The sequence below is a fragment of the Salvelinus fontinalis genome, chromosome 5 (assembly GCF_029448725.1).
Source record: "Salvelinus fontinalis isolate EN_2023a chromosome 5, ASM2944872v1, whole genome shotgun sequence".
Taxonomy (NCBI): Eukaryota; Metazoa; Chordata; class Actinopteri; order Salmoniformes; family Salmonidae; genus Salvelinus; species Salvelinus fontinalis.
The window spans coordinates 327242-332325 of record NC_074669.1 but is presented as its reverse complement, the minus strand read 5'-3'; the positions used below and the strand labels follow the sequence as shown (position 1 = coordinate 332325).

The window sequence follows — 5084 nt, the reverse complement described above, 5'->3', positions numbered from 1 at the left end:
TAAGCTAGCAGTTAGCAGACCGGGGCAGGCAAGTTAGCCTTTGGGGGACGTCGCGATGGGGGGGGGAGTCTGTTTTTGCCTCTTCGTGCGATGACGTCGATAGACCAGTCGTGGAATTAGTAGGGTTCCAGGTAGCTCTAGGTAGCTAACAGGCCTAGTAGGTTAGCAGAATGGGCCTTCAGCGGGCGTCACGCCTGAGGGGCCTGTTGGAGTCCTCGGGCAGATTATGTCGGTATTCCAGTCGTAGAGGATCGGCGGGGTTCCGTGCTCCGTACCGACAGTAAAGGGGTCCGGATATTGTAGCCCAGGAGTGGGCTTCAGTGGTAGCACAGGAGCCCTAGCCGGGCTAGCTTCAGGCTAATTGGTGCTTGCTCCGGGATGGAAACGCTAGCCAGGAGTGGTCACCCAGGATTGTGGTTAGCTAGTTGCGAAGATCCAGATGAAAATGTTCAGAGTTTGCGGTAGGAATCCGGGGATATGGAGAGAAATAGGTCCGTTATGCTCTGGTTTTAGTCACGTTGTTCGAACTAGCGAGAGCTTTCCGAGCTAAAGGTTAGCTGATGACCGCTAGCAATGGTTTGCTAACTGATAGCTGGTAGGCAGTTAGCTGGCTATCTTCAGTAGATGGATTCCAGATCAGAAGTAAATAGAAATACTTTAGAAAAAAGCAGATCCACGCCACATTGGGTGAGGCGGGTTGCAGGAGAGTATTTAGAAGTTGAGGTTTAAGAAAGTATTTTTAAAAGATATGCGAAGAAAAAGATGTAAAAAGATATATACAAGGGACACGGGACACGACAGGACAAAGACGTCTACACTGCTACGCCATCTTGGAATAGACTCTAACTCTAACTCTAACTCTATTTCCAGGACCCCTTGTATATAGCCTTGTTATTGTTATTTTATTGTGTTACTTTTAATTATTTTTTACTTTAGTTTATTTGGTAAATATTTTCTTAACTCTTTCTTGAACTGCATGGTTGGTTAAGAGTTTGTAATTAAGCATTTCACTGTAAGGTCTACACTTGTTGTATTCGGCGCATGTGACAAATAAAGTTTGATTCGATTTGAACGACGGGGCTTTGGGCCTGGTCTCAGAGAAACAGTATATCCTTCGTGTCATTAAAGAAAAAAAATCTTTGTCCAGTTCGATGTGAGTAATCGCTGTTCTGATGTCCAGAAGTTATTTTCGATCATAAGAGACGGTAGCAGCAACATTATGTACAAAATAAGTTACGAATAACGCAAAAACACACAAACAGCCGCCATCCCCTCCGGCGCCATTATATTAACGCTATAGAACTGATAAAACGTCAACAAACTATTTAGCAGAAGCTGTTATCCAGAGCCACTAACAGTAGTGAGTCATTTAGCAGACTCTCTTATCCAGAGTCACTAACAGTGGTGAGTCATTTAGCAGACTCTCTTATCCAGAGCCACTAACAGTAGTGAGTCATTTAGCAGACTCTCTTATCCAGAGCCACTAACAGTAGTGAGTCATTTAGCAGACTCTATTATCCAGAGCCACTAACAGTAGTGAGTCATTTAGCAGACTCTATTATCCAGAGCCACTAACAGTAGTGAGTCATTTAGCAGACACTCTTATCCAGAGCCACTAACAGTAGTGAGTCATTTAGCAGACTCTCTTATCCAGAGCCACTAACAGTAGTGAGTCATTTAGCAGACTCTCTTATCCAGAGCCACTAACAGTAGTGAGTCATTTAGCAGACTCTCTTATCCAGAGCCACTAACAGTAGTGAGTCATTTAGCAGACTCTCTTATCCAGAGCCACTAACAGTAGTGAGTCATTTAGCAGACTCTCTTATCCAGAGCCACTTACAGTAGTGAGTCATTTAGCAGACTCTCTTATCCAGAGCCACTAACAGTAGTGAGTCATTTAGCAGACTCTCTTATCCAGAGCCACTAACAGTAGTGAGTCATTTAGCAGACTCTCTTATCCAGAGCCACTAACAGTAGTGAGTCATTTAGCAGACTCTCTTATCCAGAGCCACTAACAGTAGTGAGTCATTTAGCAGACTCTCTTATCCAGAGCCACTAACAGTAGTGAGTCATTTAGCAGACTCTCTTATCCAGAACCACTAACAGTAGTGAGTCATTTAGCAGACTCTCTTATCCAGAGACACTACAGTAGTGAGTCATTTAGCAGACTCTCTTATCCAGAACCACTTACAGTAGTAGTGAGTGCATACATTTCCATAGGTGTTCGTCGTACTGGCTCCCTGTGGGAACCCACAACTCTGGCCTTGCAAGTGCCATGCTCTACCAACTGAGAAATGGACGTTATGAAAATCCCTTGCGTGCATCTGTTATGGGAAAAAGTCCTCAATGAAACGGACATTAAATGTGGAGAATGATACACTTGCCATCAAGTAGCCTATTTAAATGAATATGCCATTGCAGGCTACCATTTGATACAATAATTACTTCGAAATGACGATATCACTGGAGTTGTTGCAAATAATTTTGTGCCACTTGTGTAGCCTACCTGGACGTGACAAACCGATTGAATAAATAGCCTATAAATTAAGTTTATTGTTATTGTAGCCTTGTGTTATTATGCATTTATTAATGTCCGTGTTTAGTTAATTACATTGGAAGTTATCAATTGCGATCATGGTCACAGCTCTATCGCGAATGTATCATTCTCCACATGTAATGTCAGTTTCATTGTGGACTTTTCCCTGAACAGGTAGGCTATGTTTTGTAATGCTGATTATTCAATACAGGGGCAAGGTAATGTTGATAAGAATGTCTTTACTTCCGTATCATTGTGTAGCGTGCATTCAGCTCCGTTCAGTACGTAGTAAATAATGCCTAACTTGACTCACTCCAACTATAGAGAATCACACTCGGCTACACATAACAGCAGCGCCATCTATTGGCTTTGCGACTTCTCTAACAGGCTACACAAGTGACGCAAATTGATTCGCAATGACCCCCAGTGATATAATTTCAACATCTTTTTTTGTATCAAATGGTAGGCTAAGGCTACAGCAGCTTACAATGACCTCGAAAAGAATAGCCCGTTTTCTACTTTGTGGCTTTGGTAATTAGTGGAAAACGTTGCGCACATGCGTATCTGCCCTCTCATTGGCTAGAATAGCCCCACCTGACCTTCTTCCTGCGGACAGGCTTCCTTTAAAAAAAAAAACTTTATATTCCTTGTTAAACGGCCACTAGTATCTGGTCAATATAAAGGATAATCTGTGTTGTAAAGAAGGAGAAATAGCCATAATTTTGTAATACAAACAAACCTCGCTTACAAAGCAAGAGCATATATCAATATAGAGAAAATCCAATGAAATTTGGCAAATAGCTACATGAACAGAAATGAAAACTACCGTTCAGAAGTAGCTCATAATTTACAGAATCTAATTGCATAAAAGTTTACATTAACAACGTGCACCGTCGTTCCTGGAAGTACTGCAATACCAGGTCGATGCATGGAGTGGACGGAGCAAGCCCCTATTGCATCTCCCTATTCCAAAAATCAATTTAATATATGGTCCCCAGATAGGGGACGTATCAGATATTAAACTGATAAGAACAGATTTTTTTTTGGGGGGGGGGGGATAATTTTTATTTTAATTTCACATTCAAATACAATTACAAAATCAGTGCATTACGTTGTACATAACATGTATTCGTAAAAACAGTATCAAAAAGTAGTGTAACAATATAACAATAGCAAAACTCCTCAACAAAGTGCTGCAGAACCTGACCAGTATTATTACATTCAAGTTTAACTTGCCTCTAACAATCTCCAAAAACAATACAAATAATTCTATAAATACAAACATATACATATGCCAAAGTGAACTCTGAATAAACCTCAGTGTATATCAAATATGTACAAAGGCTTAGCCTACATTTCAATTATACTTATGTAATACAATTATATATAAGCTATAAAAACATTTACAATGAAGGGTAAATCCCTTTCCATTTCTGTTTTACTGATACAATGCCCCACTTATCTATTTCAAATTGTATTCTTTTCCAAATGTCCTGTTTTATAAATTCAACTAATCCCGTCGGTGACCACTTGAGGGTGTCATTGACCGCACCACATCTGGCCTCCCAAAGTTTGGTCTTGATAAGGGACACCAGAGTCACTAATGCTAATAATTGCACCCTTTCCACATTTTTTTGTTCAAGTTTGGCTACCCCTTCATAATCAATGTTTTTTTTTTTTTCTCGAAAAATAGTTTAATTTTTCTCCAAACTAATTTGGCAAAAGAACATTCCCATAAAACATGGGGAATTGTTTCGATTGCGAAACAATTGTCCCTGGGACAACATTTATTCAGGGTCAAATTATGATCATATAATGTTGATCGGACCGGAAGACGTCTGTGTAAAACAAGCCAATTAAAATCTTTCAGTCTGTTGTCTAAACCTTTTAATTGTGTCCGTAGCCAGGTGGAAGGTGATATTGGTAATCCGTCTCTAGGACGACAATTTTCTATTAATTTCGCGTATAGCAATCTGTGGTTGATTACGTTTTATTTTACTTTGCAGACAGGGGTTTTCTTTGCCCATTCCACTATTTTCTTAAAATGTAATGGGATAATTTCCGCTTTTGGCTTACTATTATCCCACTCCACCATGAACCTTAACGGTACTGACAGCCAGAATTGTATTAAAATTTGACATTTGTGTACAGAAGACGACAAAAGACAACAAACGTTTGAATAGAACAACGCATCTAGCTTGAGAGGAATATGAGGGAAATCCCTTCCACCAGCCTCTATAGGCTGGTACATCCGATCTTTACGGATGTACTCATATCCCCCAAAAAATAAATTACACAGTGCCCGTATGAAAGTTTTTCTGAGAGACACCGGCATGGGAAACACATAGGCAAGGTGAAGTAATGAAGGCAGAATGTCCGCCTTCAGCACTAACACCTTCCCACTAAAAGATAGTCACGTCACTTTCCACAGCCCCAATCTTTTATTAAGTGATAATAGTTTTTCATTCCAATTAAACATGTCATCTTTAATTTCATTTCCGAAAGATATGCCGAGCACTACCATTGGTCCTGTGCACACAGTCAAACC

The 5084-nt window shown here is 40.3% G+C and overlaps 1 pseudogene; it reads right to left on the bottom strand.

The window, feature by feature from the left end:
- Positions 1-3416: 3416 nt before the first annotated feature.
- Positions 3417-3595, bottom strand: LOC129856271 (U2 spliceosomal RNA; annotated as a pseudogene).
- Between the last annotated feature and the right edge of the window lie 1489 nt (positions 3596-5084).